The following is an 18,817-nucleotide window of genomic DNA, read 5'->3' as shown; positions in this document are numbered from 1 at the left end:
AGGATAAAAATAAAGGGTCACATATTGGAAATTTTAATGAGCCTGACCTGAAAGCACTGAAAATGTATCCCCTCACACACAAATGATGGAATTAATTACATTGATGAGAATCCATCACCATACTTACATACAAAAAAATCTTGGAATTTAAATTATGTGCACTAGATAAAGATGATAAAGATTTTATCACAAAAGTGTTTCCACTAAAGTCAAAATTACTTCTTAATTCAGACTATATGGGAAAGTCAAAGCTATGGAGATAGTAAAAAAAAAGTTTATCAAAGGTTTTCAGAGGTTGGGGTGGAGGGAGGAATGAGTAGGTAAAGCACAGCAGAATTTTAGGCAGTGAATCTATTATAAATGTTCTTTTAATGGTGCATCCATATCATTAAATTATGTAATGACCAAACTCATTGAATGAAAACCCTAAGAGTAAACTAAATGTAAACTATAGATAGACTTTGGGTGATAATAATGTGTCGATGTAAATTCACAATTGTAACATATTTATCACCCTTGTGGGATGTTGATAAGAGGAAGAATATGCATTTGGTGGGTGTAAGGGGCATGTGGGATGTCTCTGCTCCTTTTTTCAAATTTTATGTGAATATAAAACTGTTCTGAAAATAAAGTCTAAAAAAAACTTGGCATCAATCCACTTATCTTCTTATGAAGAATTAATTCTGTTAGAATTATTTCTTAGGCATAATCCATAAGGATTCATGTATTTCTTTCCATCCTCACATGACACTTTCTGGTAAATTCTTGCTGTCTACTTGAAGGATATCAGAAACAAATGGTTTTGCTGTGAAGATAAAACATTCACCACTATATATGTTATTAGGTTGGTCTTTCATTTATTTTAAATAAGAAGTCTTATTAAAATTTTGTTACTGAAGAATTATCTAATCTTTTCCTTTACTATAAAGATTTTGAAATAAGTTTTTATAAAATTTTGGCACACCATTTTATGATTTTCTACATTATCCTTCATTTATGCCTTAAATTTCAATCTTATCTGGGTTCCTCTTTTCTTTGGAACATTTCTTGTCAATGCAGCAAGTAGTAATCCAAACACACTATAATTCTGATGGTTTTTTTTTCATTCTTTTGCCTGAATAGTCTGACTAGGACTTCTAGCATGTTGAATATAGGTAGTAAAAGGTAGCATCCTTACCTTGTTTCTGATGTTAAAGAAAATGTTTTCAGATTTCCATACTCAGTATAATGCTAGAAACTGTTTTGTTATAAATGCCATTTTTATGTTGAGGTATGTGCCTTGTATGTTGAATTTGTTTAACATTTTTACCATGAAGAGATGTTAAATTTTATCATGTGCCTATTCTGTGTCAATTTAGAGAACCATATGGTTTTTGTCCTTCATTCTGTTGATATGATATGTCATATTTATTGATCCGCATATATTGAACTATCCAGGAATCTCTGGTATGAATCCCATTTGATGACAAAGAATATTTTCAGAGTGATATTTGGATCAATTTACAGGTATCCTGTTGAGAAATGCTTGCCTCTTTGTTCATCAAAGATATGAATCATTAGTTGTCTTGTGTGTGTGTGTGTGTGTGTTGTGTTTGTATGTGTGTGTGGGGGGAGTTTGTGTGTGTCTGTATTTGGGTGCCAGTGAGTATGTGTGTAAGTCCTTGTATAGTTTGGGTATTGAAGTAATACTGGTCTTGTAGAATATGAAATATTCTTTCCTTTTCTATTTGTCTTTTTTTTTAATATAACAAGGATAATTTCTATAAGTTATTTTTTGGAACATTTGGTAGAATTAAGCAATGAAGCTATCTGGTCCTTGGCATTCTTTATTGGAACACTTTGTCATGTATCAATCTCATTAATTGCTGTATATGTATTCAGGTTTTATATAACTTCATAATTCAATCTCGGTAAGATGTGTATGTGTCCAAGAATTTGTCCATTTCTCATAGGTTATCAAATACATTGACATATAGTGGTTCAGAATAATGTGCAATGAATGATCCTTTATATTTTTGTGGTGTCAGTTTTAATGTCTCCCTTTTTATCTCTGATTTTATTTATTTGAGACATCTCTTCCTGAGATAGTCTAGTGAACAATTTTATCAATTTCATCTATTTCTTTGAACAATCATCTCTTTGTTTCATTGATCTTCTATATTTTTTAGTCTCTATTTCACTTACTTCTAGTCTGATTTATTATTTTTTTCCTTCCACTAATTTGGAGTTTGGTTTCCTCTTTTTTTCCTAGTTCCTTGAGTTGCAGTGATAGACAGATTATTTGATATTTCTATGCTTTTGCTACTTTTGCTATATTCCATAGGGGATATGTTGGGTCTTCGTTTTTATTTATTTCAAAAATTTTTTATATCCTTTTTGATTTCCTCTTTGATTCATTGTTTGTTCAAAGTTGAGTTCTTTAATGCCCATATATTGGTATAGTTTCCAAAGTGTTTCCTGTTATTGATTTCTAGTTTTATTGCACTGTGGTCAAAGAGGTTCTGTTTAATTTTTTGTTGTTGTTGTTTGTTGAGACTTATTTTATGACCTATCATGTGACATATGCTGGAGAATGTTCCATGTGCTTATAGGAAGAATACGTATTTTGCAGCTGTCGGCTGAAATATTCTCTAGATATCTACTTAGTTCATTTGGACTGAAGTCCAATTTATCCCACTATTGAAATTTTGTCTGCATGATGTTTCTATGGCTGAACATTGCATATCAAATTCTAATTCTATTTTTGTCTTGGAGTCTACCTTTCCCTCTAGGGATACTAATGTTATTTGTGTACTCTGGTATTAGGCCCCTATATAGTTAGAATTATGATGTCCTCATGCAACATTGACCTCTTTATCATTATAAAATTATATTCATTGTCTCTTTTCACTGCTTTTGATAAAGTCTACTTTTGTTATCTAAGTTTAGCTAATTCTGCTTTCTTTTGGGTTCCATTACATGAAATGTATTAATCTATGTTTTTCTAGTCATTGTATGTGTGTTCTTATAGATGATGTTTCTTACATGCAACATATACACATATGTTTTGTATGCATTCAGTCACTATGTGTCTTTAGAGAATTTACTCCATTTCTATTCAAGGTAATCATTATAGGTAGGTCCTTACTACAATCATTTTGTAACTTATTTTGTAGTTTTATTACAGTTCTTTCTTTCCCCCTACTCACTCTCTTATAGTCTGTCTTAGTGATTAAGTGATTTACTCTAGTAATGTGTATGGTTTCTTCATTTTTGTTTTTGATTTATGCATTATATATTTTTTGCTTTGTATTTACACTGAGTACTATTAATAGCTCATGCCACTCTCTCCTTATCTGTAAGGTTTTTTCTAAGAAGGCCTTAGTCAGGTAAAAATAGGGTACCTTTATGTGTTATTTGTTTCTTTCACTGCCTTGAGAATTTTCTCTTTCTTTTTCCTTTGAGAGTTTGATTATAATATAACATGGGTAGATTTAATTGAGTTAAGTATGACTAGTGAACTTTGATCTTCTTGTACCTGAATATTTTCACCCTTCTCCAGATATGGGAATTTTTCTGTTACTGTTTTTTTTTTTTTTTTTTTTTTCGAATAAACTTTCTACACCTTTGGTATCTTCCAAACCTTCTTGAACTCCAACAACCTGAATATTTGCTCTTTTCATACTGTTCAAAGATCCTATAAACTTTCTTCATGTCTCTTCATTCTTTTTTCTTCTTTATGTTTTTCCAAATGAGTGTTTCAAGCTCACTCATTCTCCTCTGTTTGATTGATACTAGTATTGATGCGTTCATCAATTCTTTTTTAAATTTCACTTAGAGTATTTTTCAAATCCACTAATTTAAAATTCCTTGATTTTTAAACAATTTCTTTGATCTCTTTGTTAAGTATCTCTGTTAGAGTATTGAATTCTCTCTTTATTCTATTCAAGCTCATTTAGTTTTGTTACTGTATATGTTTTAGATGGTCCATTTGAGAGCTCTCCCATAATGTTTGCTATCTGATTAGTTTCTGGCACCTTAATTTGACAGTTATGTGAGTTCATGGTTTCTTGCAAGCTCTGGATGCTTGTTAGTGTACAATATCAACAGAGCTTTAAATGATGAGGACACTAGATTTATTCCAATCTTCCTAATCTGGCTTCATTTGTGTTTATCCTTCTGAAATTCTAAGTATACTACTCATTTTTCTGAGACTAAGGTTACTTCCACTTTTTTAACACTAATGGCATCCAAGTTCATGTTTAACTGGAGTATAAAGTTTGTGTTTTCATTATTTCAGCACAAGAGAGTGACTCTAGCCCAGATTTGTTCAAATTTATCATTGGTGTGTTTTTACGAATGAATCAGGAGAATGTCTGAAAAGAATTACCTTTCCCAAAGGCCTCTCCCATGGCTCAGGGAAGACCCAGATACCTTGTTCACACTCAGTGGCCTGTGGACAGACACACTGAAGAATTTTGCCTTCCTCAGAGCAGAATCACCATGAATAGACCAGCCTCAGACTCCCATGTTACATCTGTGGCCACCATGTCACACTGAGTCCAAGCTCACTATCACACTGAGTCCAAGCTCACTAAAACAAGCACAGTACTGGGAGGACCATGGCCCATGCCTTTATGGGCTCTCTATGCTAATATGGATTTGTGGCTGAAAATCACTGCAACCAGCCAAAGGTTATGCTGCTTAGAATATAAACCTGATAAACTGAGGCCACATATATAGAGACCATGCATATTCACCTGGGTGTGAGGCTATTTCAAAGCCAAGGCTAAGGATTAGGAACATTAGAATCTTCCCAGTGTTAAGTTTGACTTGCCCAGCATTAAATACTAGGGTAAAACTTGGCATTTCTACCACCAATGGCTGATGTTTAACTCCACAATATTCTGTACAAGTTGAGGGCCATGTAGGTAAAGGCAGGCTCTTGGCTTTTTAGGCAGATGTTGAGCAGCATCACACCTGGGCCTTATAACAACAGGGACCTGTCTCAATGGTGCACTGAGGTTGATGCTACAAACTATGGTAATGCAGACCAAAATATGAGTCTATGTCACTGGAATACAAGACTTTTCTTGATGCTAGAGATGCTCTAGAGCCCTATCTGTGAACACTTGAATTGTAAATAGCTGTAGTGCTTGTGGTTGAGGGACTGGTGGTAAAGTTCTTGGCCACCTAGACTGACAAACTGTGTTGGATTGCACCTGAGCTCAGAATTGTAGGGGCTTCTATAGTTTCAGGCAGATGATAATGTTCCCTTAGAGCATTTTCAAGGCTGACAATGATGTAGGGTGAAATTTGAGTCTTTCCCACTGGTAAGTAGGTCTGTACTTGATGCTAGATCAGGTCAAGAGGCTCCATCTGAAAGTTCTGTCTGCATCTGGGGGGCTTTGACTTCTAGCTGATGCTGGGTCTCACTGGAAATTAACTTCAAGACAAAGTCTTGTACTAGTTTTTGTGCTCTACTTTCTCCCAATTCTGAATACCAAGGTTAAAAGACATGTGGTAGAGTAAATCTCTTTGTTACCTGGATAATGCAGTTTCAAGGACACAGTCCACAGCTATTTGCAAAGTAGAAAGGGATATGGGTTTTTTGCCTACTAAGTTCCACTGTGTTGAACCTGGTACTAGATTTCAAGTCTGAAGCCTAGACTTCATTCCCTCTCCTTTCTGCAAGAAGGACACTCTCCATGATCCACTGTTTGGAGTTAGGGGAAGGGTGCTGTAGGCAACTCTTCGCTTTCTGCCTTTTTCAATTTTTTTTTCTTAAATTAAATCCACCACTGTGTTTTCTCACCTGGTTTCCAAAGTTCTTGGAAAGTACTTTGATGCATGAATAGCTGTTCAATTTGAGATATCTGTGGGGAGACAATCACCAGAGAGTCTTACTCACCTACCATTCTGCTCTTTCTTTCTAGCCATTTAAATCAAATCCTGTATCAATCATGATTTGGTTTGTAAAAGAGAAAGTAATTTAATCCAGGAAATTACATAATTAAGCAATGCTACAGAATTAGAGGCAGAAAGACTATATATAATTTAAAAGTCCACTAAGATTGCAGGTGTCAAGAAGTTTTAAAAGTGCCATAAATTAGCCAGGTGCAGTGGCACGCACCTGTAATCCCAGCAGTTCTGGAGGCTGAGACAGGAGGATTGCAAATTCAAAGGCAGCCTCGCAACAGCAAGATGCTAAACAACTCAGTGAGACCCTGTCTCTAAATAAATTCAAAATAGGGCTGGGGATGTGGCTCAGTAGCCAAGTGCCCTGAGTTCAATTGCTGGTAACCCCTTCCCCCGTAAAAGAAGTGCTGTAAATTGCCAGTAATGATCATAGTTACCCACCCCACCCCCAAATCTAAATGGATGGATAGAAATAAATTCAACAGAGTCATTATGATTTCTTATTTCTGACAACATCCATATGTGCTAGAAGGAAAAATAATAATGGCTTCTATTTCTCTTTTACCTTCAAAACGTACATAATTGCTGCTCATTGGTGGATCTGATACAGATTCTTTCTGCAAAGATTTTGGGGGAAAGACAATTCCGCCCCTGAAAGAGAAATCCTAAACCAATCCTGGAGGCCCTTGGGGATCCTGCTCTGAGGACTTGTCACACTCATTTGGTCCCTCAATTGCTAAGCATCGCTTATTTTCAATTTGTTAACTAAAATATACCATATGGTTCTTCGAGTATACATGTTTTTCATGTATTGTCCCCATTCATAGAATATTCTAATTCATTATCTCCTTTCTCAGATAACTACTACCCATTCTTCAAATCTCAACAATACACACAACACTACTTCCTTTGAGCTTCTAAAATAGCTTAAATCACATTATTACATGTTTCTGCTACACTTTGTGTAAGCACAACATGACCATGCAGACCTCAACAGATTCAGAGAAGCCATTTATGCATTCATGGGCTAAGTAGGGTCTCATTTTCTGGATGTGAAAATTATTGTTGGTTACAGAGGGGATTTTAGTTTTATAGGGTACAATGAGTGTGGTTTTATAATAGGAAACTGTAGATATGCCATTCTGACAAGGGCTAGTTGTTCAGGTTAAAACTTTAACTCTGGAAGGCATTTATTGAATCCTATCATGATAACTTTCCTCTATTGCTGTAGAAGAGGCAAAAGAGTAAAAAATCTTTCTTATTCAAGAAATCAAAATTTAGTTTATGAATACACGAGGCAGACTACAAATAAGAAAATTATACAGGTGATACCACTTGAAAGGCAAGAGACTCACCCAGAGATTCAACCCAGAGATTTTAATGGGGGCTGCCTGAAGGGAAAGAAAAGGAGAGGCAGAGAGCAGAGAGAGGAGAGGAGGAGGGCAGAGAGCATGAGCTTGCAAACTTTGGCTTAAGAAGGGTTGTGGAGGCGAAGATGTGGAGGCTGCTGATTGGCAGGGTGACTCAGGAATGTTTAGCAGACACTACGGGGTGTCCTGCTGGGACTGGTGGAGAAAACTTTTGAATTTGGTGCCCTTTGGAGAGGAGGAGGAGGAGTAAGGAATTACTTGATGTTCCTGCTAGATGGAAAATTAACTTCAGCTGGGAGTCTCCCACACACCCAACACAACCACCTATTACCTTGAGGAGTCCTTGCTTCCCTGAAAGCTGAAGTATAGCACCAAAAGGTGGAAGACTGGTGGGCAGTGGGAGGTGGTGATGGGGAGTGATATGGGGTGGAAGGGCCTAGGGTGATTTGATTAGCATCTCCCTGTCTTGCTGGGAGCTGTTCATTAAGTTTTTTCTCAATTGCTGAGACAGGAGGATTGCAAGTTCAAAGGCAGCCTCAGCAATAGCATTCTTTGGGATGGGCCTGGCCTTGGAAACAACATTTCAGTCTCCCAGGTGCTGTTCTGTTTTCCTGAGCTCAGATCGACTCCATTTTCTTTATTAGACTCAATATTAGAGCAAATTTGGCTAACTACACTAACTACCTATCTTTAAATCTGACTTCACAAGTAACTACAATGTCGTTATGTTATCCAGCTATCATTTGGAATTGATTTGGTAAGACACTTATTATGGTTAAAAACATTATATTGGTATCTTTCTGGTTTATATGAAATTTGTTCTTGTTGTCGTTCATAGTGCAGCATGATTTCTTTTTTTTTCTTTTTTTTTATTGGTTGTTCACAACATTACAAAGCTCTTGACATATCATATTTCATACATTAGATTGAAGTGGGTTATGAACCCCCAATTTTACCCCAAATGCAGATTGCAGAATCACATCGGTTACACATCCACATTTTTACATAATGCCATATTAGTAACTGTTGTATTCTGCTACCTTTCCTATCCCCTACTATCCCCCCTCCCCTCCCCTCCCATCTTCTCTCTCTACCCCATCTACTGTAATTCATTTCTCTCCTTGTTTATTTTCCCATCCCCCTCACAACCTCTTATATGTAATTTTGTATAGCAATGAGGGTCTCCCTTCATTTCCATGCAATTTCCCTTTTCTCTCCCTTTCCCTACCATCTCATGTCTCTGTTTAATGTTACTCTTTTCTTCCTACTCTTCCTCCCTGCTCTGTTCATAGTTGCTCTCATTATATAAAAGAAGACATTTGGTATTTGTTTTTTAGGGATTGGCTAGCTTCACTAAGCATAATCTGCTCTAGTGCCATCCATTTCCTGCAAATTCTATGATTTTGTCATTTTTTATTGCTGCATAGTACTCCATTGTGTATAGATGCCACATTTTTTTTATCCATTCATCTATTGAAGGGCATCTGGGTTGGTTCCAGAGTCTAGCTATTGTGAATTGTGCTGCTATGAACATCGATGTGGCAGTATCCCTGTAGCATGCTCTTTTAAGGTCTTCAGGGAATAGTCCAAGAAGGGCAATAGCAGGGTCAAATGGTGGTTCCATTCCCAGCTTTCCCAGGAATATCCAAACTGCTTTCCAAATTGGCCGCACCAATTTGCAGTCCCACCAGCAATGTACAAGTGTACCCTTTTCTCCACATCCTTGCTAGCACTTGTTGTTGTTTGACTTTATAGTGGCTGCCAATCTTACTGGAGTGAAATGGTATCTTAGGGTGGTTTTGATTTGCAATTCTCTGACTGCTAGAGATGGTGAGCATTTTTTCATGTACTTGTTGATTGATTGTATATCCTCCTCTGAGAAGTGTCTGTTCAGGTCCTTGGCCCATTTGTTGATTGGGTTATTTGTTATCTTATTGTCTAATTTTTTGAGTTCTTTGTATACTCTGGATATTAGGGCTCTATCTGAAGTGTGAGGAGTAAAAATTTGTTCCCAGGATGTAGGCTCCCTATTTACCTCTCTTATTGTTTCTCTTGCTGAGAAAAAACTTTTAAGTTTAATTAAGTCCCATTTGTTGATTCTTGTTATTAACTCTTGTGCTATGGGTGTCCTATTAAGGAATTTGGAGCCCAACCCCACAATCTGTAGATCGGAGCCAACTTTTTCTTCTATCAGACGCAGAGTCTCTGATTTGATATCAAGCTCCTTGATCCATTTTGAGTTAACTTTTGTGCATGGCGAGAGAAAGGGATTCAGTTTCATTTTGTTGCATATGGATTTCCAGTTTTCCCAACACCATTTGTTGAAGATGCTATCATTCCTCCATTGCATGCTTTTAGCCCCTTTATCAAATATAAGATAGTTGTAACTTTGTGGATTAGTCTCTGTGTCCTCTATTCTATACCATTGGTCCACCCACCTGTTTTGGTACCAGTACCATGCTGTTTTTGTCACTATTGCTCTGTAACATAGTTTGAAATCTGGTATCGCTATACTGCCTGATTCACACTTCCTGCTTAGAATTGCTTTTGCTATTCTGGGTCTTTTATTTTTCCATATGAATTTCATGATTGCTTTATCTATTTCTACAAGAAATGCCGTTGGGATTTTGATTGTCATTGCATTAAACCTATAGAGAACTTTTGGTAATATCGCCATTTTGATGATGTTAGTTCTGCCTATCCATGAACAGGGTATATTTTTCCATCTTCTGAGATCTTCTTCTACTTCTCTCTTTAGGGTTCTGTAGTTTTCATTGTATAGGTCTTTCACCTCTTTTGTTAGGTTGATTCCCAAGTATTTTTTTTTTTTTTTGAGGATATTGTGAATGGAGTGTTTTTCCTCATTTCCGTTTCAGAAGTTTTGTCGCTGATATACAGAAATGCCTTTGATTTATGTGTGTTAATTTTATATCCTGCCACTTTGCGGAATTCATTTATTAGTTCTAGTAGTTTCTTTGTAGACCCTTTTGGGTCTTCTAGGTATAGAATCATGTCATCTGCAAATAGTGATAATTTAAGTTCTTCTTTTCCAATTTTTATGCCTTTAATTTCTTTCGTCTGTCTAATTGCTCTGGCCAGTGTTTTGAGAACTATATTGAATAGAAGTGGTGATAGAGGGCATCCCTGTCTTGTTCCGGATTTTAGAGGGAATTCCTTCAACTTTTGTCCATTCAGAATGATGCTAGCCTGAGGCTTAGCATAGATAGCTTTTACAATGTCAAGGTAAGTTCCTGTTATCCCTAGTTTTTCTAATGTTTTGAACATAAAGGGATGCTGTACTTTGTTGAATGCTTTCTCTGCATCTATCGAGATGATCATATGGTTCTTATCTTTAAGTGTATTGATGTGGTGAATAACATTTATAGATTTCCGTATGTTGAACCATCCTTGCATCACAGGGATGAATCCTACTTGATCATGGTGCACAATTTTTTTGATGTGTTTTTGTATTCGATTCACCAGAATTTTATTGAGGATTTTTGCATCTAGGTTCATTAGAGATATTGGTCTGTAGTTTTCTTTCTTTGAGGTGTCTTTGTCTGGTTTCGGAATCAGGGTGATGTTGGCCTCATAGAATGAATTTGGAAGAGCTCCCTCTTTTTCTATTTCCTGAAATAACTTGAAAAGTATTGGTATTAATTCTTCTTTAAAGGTTTTGTAAAACTCCGCTGTATACCCATCCAGCCCTGGGCTTTTCTTGGTTGGTAGTCTTTTGATGGCTTCTTCAATTTCATCCATTGATATTGGTCTGTTCAAATTGTGTGTATCCTCCTGACTCAGTCTGGGCAAATCATATGACTTAAGAAATTTATCGATGTCTTCACTATCTTCTATTTTATTGGAATATAGGTTTTCAAAATAATTTCTAATTGTCTTCTGTATTTCTGTAGCATCTGTTGTTATATGGCCTTTTTCATCCCATATGTTAGTAATTTGAGTTCTCTCTCTTCTTCTCTTCGTTAGCATGGCTAAAGGTCTGTGGATCTTATTTATTTTTTCGAAGAACCAACTTTTAGTTTTGTTAATTTTTTCAATAGTTTCTTTTGTTCCAATTTCATTGATTCCCGCTGTGATTTTAATTATTTCTTGCCTTCTGCTACATTTGCTGTTGTTTTGCTCTTCCTTTTCTAGGGCTTTGAGATGAAGTGTGAGCTCATTTATTTGTTGTTTTTTTCTTTTTTTGAGGAATGTCCACCAGGCGATGAATTTTCCTCTTAAAACTGCTTTCATTGTGTCCCATAGATTCCGATATGTTGTGTCTATATTTTCATTTATCTCTAAGAATTTTTTGATTTCCTCCTTTATGTCTTCTGTAACCCATTGATCATTCAGTAACATATTGTTCTTTTTCCATGTGGTGTAGGATTTTTCCTTCCTTCTTTTATCATTGATTTTCAGTTTCATTCCATTATGATCAGATAAAATGCATGGTATTATCTCCACCCCTTTATATTTACTGAGGGTTGCCCTATGGCATAATATATGGTCTATTTTTGAGAAGGATCCATGTGCTGCTGAGAAAAAAGTATATCCATTTGATGATGGTTGATATATTCTATATATGTCAGTTAAGTCTAGGTTATTGATTGTGGTATTGAGGTCTATAGTTTCTTTATTCAACTTTTGTTTGGAGGATCTGTCCAATGGTGAGAGAGGTGTGTTGAAGTCACCCATAATTATTGTGTTGTGGTCTATTTGACTCTTGAACTTGAGGAGAATTTGTTTTATGAACGTCGCAGCACCATTATTTGGTGCATAAATATTGATAATTGTTATGTCTTGTTGGTGAATGGTTCCTTTTAACAGTATATAATGACCTTCTTTATCCCTTTTGATTAACTTAGTCTTGAAGTCGATTTTATTCGATATGAGGATGGCCACCCCTGCTTGCTTACGAGCACCGTGTGCGTGGTATATTTTTTCCCATCCTTTCACCTTCAGCCTGTGTATGTCTTTTCCAATCAGATGTGTCTCCTGGAGGCAGCATATTGTTGGATTTGTTTTTTTAATCCATGATACCAGCCTATGTTGCTTTATTGGAGAGTTTAAGCCATTAACATTCAGAGTTACTATTGATATATGCTTTGTACTTCCATCCATGTTTGATTGTTTATCCTTTTTTAAAAAAATTTAGTTTGTTTCTCCATGATTATCTTTCCCCTCGCCCTCTGTCTTTACTGAGGCACTTCCCACTGATGGTTTTGTTTACTGTTTTTCATTTCTTCCTCGTGTAGTGTTTTGCTCAAAATGCTTTGCAATGCTGGTTTTCTGGCTGCAAATTCTTTTAACTTTTGTTTATCATGAAAGATTTTTATTTCGTTGTCATGCCTGAAGCTTATTTTTGCTGGATACAGAATTCTTGGTTGGCATCCATTGTCTTTCATTGTTTGAAATACATTGTTCCATGACCTTCTTGCTTTCAGTGTCTATGATGAAAAATCCGTTGTTAACCTTGTTGGTTTACCCCTGAATGTAATCTGTCTCCTTTCTCTTATAGCTTTTAATATTTTCTCTTTGTTCTGTATATTGGATATCTTCATAACAATGTATCTTGGCGTTGGTCTACTGTGATTTTGTGTGCTCGGTGTCCTGTATGCATCTTCAGTTTGTATATCTGTTTCCTTTTTTATTTCTGGAAAGTTTTCTGTAATTATTTCATTCAGCAGGTTACTCATTCCCTTGGTTTGAATCTCTGTACCTTCTTCTATCCCGATGACTCGTAAGTTTGGTTTTTTTATGTTATCCCATAACTCTTGGATGTTTTTCTCGTGATTTTTTACCAGCCTTTCTGAGTTGGCTAGACTCTTTTCAAGATGATATATTTTGTCTTCATTATCTGACATTCTGGCTTCTACTTGCTCCACTCTGTTAGTGATACTCTCAATTGAGTTTTTAATTTGGTTTATCGTTTCCTTCATTTCTAGAATTATTGTTTGATTATTTTTTTATAATCTCTATCTCCTGATAAAGATGCTTAACTTCTTCTTTTATCTGTTTATGTAATTCATTCTCAATGTGTTCTTTCGCTGCTTGAATTTGCTGTCTTGTATCCTCTTTAAGTTTCCATTCCATCTGTCTAAGTGTTCCTTGAGTTCTTTATATGACCATTTTTCTGATGACTCTAGGTCCTCCTGAATATTTAGGCTGTCCTGCATTGTTTGTACTCCTTTTCTTGCTTGCTTTTTGAAGCTGCTCATGTTACTTCTTTTTCTGTTTGACTGATGAGTTACTGTTTACTCCTATAAATTTATTTGATGCTTGGGAGGAAAGGTATTAGAAAGGAAGGGAAGAAGTCACTAAAGAGAATGAGAGTAAGCAGGTAGAATTCAAGGAAGGGGGGATAAGAAAAATGAAAATACAAAAGAAGAAAAAAAATAGGAAATAAAAAAAGAAAAAAATTTAAAAAAATAATAATGATAATTAAAAAAATTAAAACAAAATTGAAAAAAAAATTTAAAAAAACAACAAGAAAGAAAAATGAAAATGAAAGAAAAACCCAAATCAAAAAAAAAAAAAAGAGAAAAGGAAAAAAGAAAAAAAAAACTAATAAATGCAGTCTTAGAGTTTGATTAACTTTTCTTCCAGTAGGTGGCGCTGTGCCCACCAGGTCAAGTTTCTCCTGTCAATACTCAGGAACCAATCACTGTGCAGCAGCTCCTCCCAGACTGGGCGAGTCTCCAATCCTGAGTGTCTAGGGCCTCCTCTTGTGTCTAGTCACTTCCCACTTTTCCTCTAGCCAGGCCCCTCTCACGGGTGCTGCTCATCACAATACTAGCTACACACCAGGTCTGCTGCTCCCGGGAGCCCTGTTTTCATGAACGACTGGGCACACTCTTCCAGTTTGCCATTCCCTCAGACCCTAAGTTTGTAGAGCTTGGGGCTGAGAATCCTCAGCGAATTTTACTTGCCCTCCAGTAGCCACGCCCCCAGTAGCTGGTGCAAGAGACCTCAGCAGTCAACCCTGGTGGGAGCGGTAGTCCCGCCCGCGGGTCCCGCACCACCTCTGATTCCCTCGGGCTGGCTCTAGCACTCACGGGAGAGCTGGGAGGAGCCCTTAAGGTTTCCCCAATATGTGGAGAGGGAAGGCTAGGGGATTACACACCTGTAGCAGCAGGTTTCAATGAAGTTATCTCCTCCGCCGCAGTCTGATGACATCAGTTCTCTGCCATGGTGATGTCTCTTGTAAATGGCGACAGTTCGTTTCCCTTTGCCTGGTGACCAATGCAACGGGTGGGTCCTTTCTGTCTCTCCCAAGCCCCGTTTCAAACCCGTGGCCACTACTTATGAAGGCTCGGTAGGCATTTACCTCCGTAGGATGAGAAGGGCTGACCAGTTGTTTCAGCCGGATGGATTAATGCTGAGTCACAGCTGTTTGTCTGCGGGAAGCAGGCGAACGGAAGCTTGAATTCAGCCCATCCGGGCTCAGTGTGTGTTCTGAGAGGCCCAGACTGTTCGCCCCAGATCCACGTCAGCTCAGCATTGCCTAGTGATCCTGAGCAAACAGATTTAGGTTGTTTACGACTCCCTATGCCCGCACAGCTGAAGAGGTCAGAGACTTGATCCCTCCGCGCCCACCGCCATCGTGCAGCATTATTTCTAACAGTTTTTTGGCCATAAATCAAAACATAAAAAATGAAGTCCAACTTTAATTAACAACAAAAAAAATTAGAAATTTAGAATCTATAAATTGACAACAGTACAGTTCTTCAACAAGTTTCATCTGAGGCATCTGATATTTGAGAGCAGTTGTCTATGGACAGGGCAATTATCTCTTACTGCACATTCTTTAAGCACTCTTGTGTTTTTAAGTTAGATTTTCATGTAGCAACATACTCAGAATTCATTATCTCAGGGCCCCAAAGAAAAGTCTTCACTGAATTACTTTTATTGTTAAAACTGTAGCTTTTGGAGCTTTTGTAGGTGAACAATGTCCATTTTTCATAAAAATGTGTGAAGACATCATCCATTATGTTCTTCGATGTTTCTAACATAAGAAATCACATGTTAAAGTCTCCATTCAGTTTTGAGCCAAGAAAATGTTTGCATCTGCAGGCAACCTTGGGAGAATCACATTTTTCCTTTGTGCCTTAGCTGCCAAGATGAACAAACATAAATTCAGTGTTTATCTGCAGTGATTGACTCATCACAGGTGCCTGATAATAGTGATTCTTCTGTTCCCTTAAAGTGCTTTTCTTCTTGGCAGGCCCTGAAAGGAATGCATAACAGAATTGCTGTAGACTGTATTGGAGCTTATTCAAATTCTTTTTAAAAAAAAACAACCAAACACAACAAAAAAGCATTAAGCATCAATACTAAATAATCAAATAAATATGATAATTACATAATCACGCTATTAAATGAATAATGCATTAAGTATCTGTGAAAGCTTACCTTAATTTTATAAAACAAATGCAGTAACTTCACTTATATATATTCCTCTATTATAACAAAAATGATTCATTTAAATTTCTTAAAATATCAATTCATCTAATCAAAAATATATTTCTTTGTGTGTCCATTAATGCATGCACCAGGAGTTATTATTTACTAGTTAGCATTTTGGCTGTTGCTTATAATGTGAATATTGGTGTTAAATCTACAGAGATAAAATATAAAGAAAAATATTAATTTGTGTGCAAGTTATAATGCTTCACTCTTACTTTCACCAAGTAGATAAAATCTTCTCAGGAAAGAGACTGAATCAAATACTAGTTGAAGGATAATATATTATTATAGTGATAACTAGAAAGTAAATATGCAAAATTTGAAGAGTTAACAGACAAAATTATATACTTATAAAATAACAACTCCATTGTGTCAGACATGGATCTATTTTCAGAACTATTTATGGCTTTAATTAACAATAAGGAATCACTTCCTTTCTATATTCTTTGTAAGAACTTTCTTTCTATATTCTAAAACTTATCAGAATTTTAATCATATTTATATAAAAAGAGAATTGATGAAATTTATCACTTAAATTAGCAAATCTAAAAGCTGTAGAAATGTTTTTAATTTAAAATACTATATTTATACAAAATATCGAATAATCTCATATTAGTTACTGGTTATGATTTTTGGAAACATGTTTTAATATACAATATAAGGTGACATTTTGAACCTTTACATTTGTTTCTTTGTTTGCCTGTTTTAGTATATTGCACAAAATGATAAACCAATTTAATAAATAAGTGAATACGTAGTACTATATGAATTGTAGGTTATCTAGTCAAACAATGCTCATTCAACATTTTAAAATAGCTTAGTTTTTACTGTGTCTCTGTGATATATCTTTTTTGTGTCAGGGAGGTATCAGTGGGAAAAAGATATATCATGAAACCATTACTTATACATTTGAAGAGTATGTATATTAATATTGATAAAGTAAATCTCATAGTGAAATTACCATAGAATGAAATATATTATATAATGAGTACAGAGTAATACACCCAGCTATACAGAAATTTTAAATGTTTATGTACCAAACAGCAAAATTATAAAATATGTAAAAACAAAAGTGAAAAAAGAAGAAATATGCAAACCCTCAATTATAGTTGGGAACACTCAACTTTCTCCAAATTAATTTAAAAACTGGACAGAAAATCAGAAGAATACATAGAAACTTAGCAACACCATCAACTGTCAATCATAAGGACCCAACTGACCTTGAAAGAACACAACATCCAACACTATAGGATTACACATTCTTCTCATGTGTCCATATCTACCCTTGGAATGGCATAATAATTCCTCAACAAATGGAAACTACTTAAAATGACATGGATTGCTCTCTGAAACAATTGAATCAATTTGAAAATCAAAATGAGAAAAATAGTGGGAAGATTCCCTAAACCTAGGAATTAAAATACTTACTACAATCAACCTGTTTGTCAAATAGGAATTATCAAGGAAATAAAGAAAAAAGTTACATTATGTACAATGTAACTAAAAATCAAACATCAAAATTTGTAGTACACAAGGAAAGAGCACTATTTTTTTTTAAAAAAGTATAGACTTAGGTGCATATATTCAAAAGGCAGGCATGATTCAAAGCAATAACTTTACTTTCTATCTTGAAAACCTAGTAAAAATACTACAGAATAACCACTAAAAGCAGAAGAAAATAAATAATGAAGATGAGAGCAGACAGCAATGAAATTGAAAACAGACAACTAAGTAAAACAAAAAGTTTGTCTTTGGGATAAATCAATAAACCTGACAAACTTTTACCAAAATTAACAATACAGAAAATACAAATTGCCAATATCAGAAATGAAATGAAAGATACCACTACAGGCACACAGATATCATAATAAAGAAATATTATGAGCATCTCATTCTAAACACACATTCTTGAGAACTTAGATTAAATGGACCAATTCCTTGAACAGCACTGTTATGGTTAGAATGTGTGGTGTCCCCAGAAAGTTCTTATTAATGTAAGAATATTGAGGTAAATCATTATGAGAGTCGTGACCTAACCAGTCCATCCTCATTTGAATGAAATGATTGGTGCTAACTGTAAGCAGGTGGGGTATGGCTCTAGAAGGTGGGTCACTGGAACTGTGTCGTAGAAGCCCCTTGCTTCCCCCCTCTGCTTCCTGACCCAACTATGAGCTGAGCAGTTTTCCTCTGCAGGGCCGTTTCCCATGATGCTCTACCTCACCTTGTAACCAGAGCAGTGAAATTGGTCAATATGGGCTAAGATCTCTGACACCTTTTCCTCCTCTATGACATTTTTTCAGGTATTTTCTTCACAATGATGAAAAAGCTGACTAAAGCAAGCAAAATTACCAGAATGTCCATATATAAAGCAGAAAACTTGAAAATTCTATAAATATTAAGTAAATTAAATTTTCTAAAATTGATTCCCCCCAAATAAATCATCTAAAATAGTTTTAGTACTCTGAAGATACAATATTGCTCTTATGAGAATATCACTATTAGGAACAGAGAAACCAGCTGAGTATTTGCTAGCATCAGAAGACTAGAGTGACATCAAAACTTGAGAAGCATCAGTCATGGGGCTGGTTTCCTTCTCAGCATATTGTTTGAAATTAGAAACAGCAAAGGGGATTGGAGGCTAAAATAAAAAGTGATATTTTTTAAAAATTTTAACAAAATGTGTGGCAACTTTTCAGTAGTCAAGTAGGTGATAATGATTAGAATTGCAAAATTCTATAAAAGAAAAATAGTGAATGTTCAGATCCTTATTTTAAAATCCCCAACTGATTCACCCTAAAGGCAGGTAATAAACTATTAGTAACATTGTAAAATATATTCCACCCTCCTACTGCTATATCAATCAGAAGACATATATGAGAAAAAAAATAGATTTTTAATGATTTTAATGTAATGGCCATAATTCATTTATTGGAAGAGAGGGGTGGGGGGAGGGAGGGAGAGAGGGAGAGGAAGAGAGAGAGAGAGAGAGAGAGAGAGAGAGAGAGAGAGAGAGAGAGAGAGAAGGATAATTGCTCATGCTAGAAAAGACTACAAAGTTTCCCATATAAAATATTCAAGCATAG

Source organism: Spermophilus citellus (assembly GCF_964194105.1).
Source record: "Spermophilus citellus genome assembly, chromosome: 9".
Classification (NCBI taxonomy): Eukaryota; Metazoa; Chordata; class Mammalia; order Rodentia; family Sciuridae; genus Spermophilus; species Spermophilus citellus.
Note: the sequence above shows the minus strand (reverse complement) of the source record.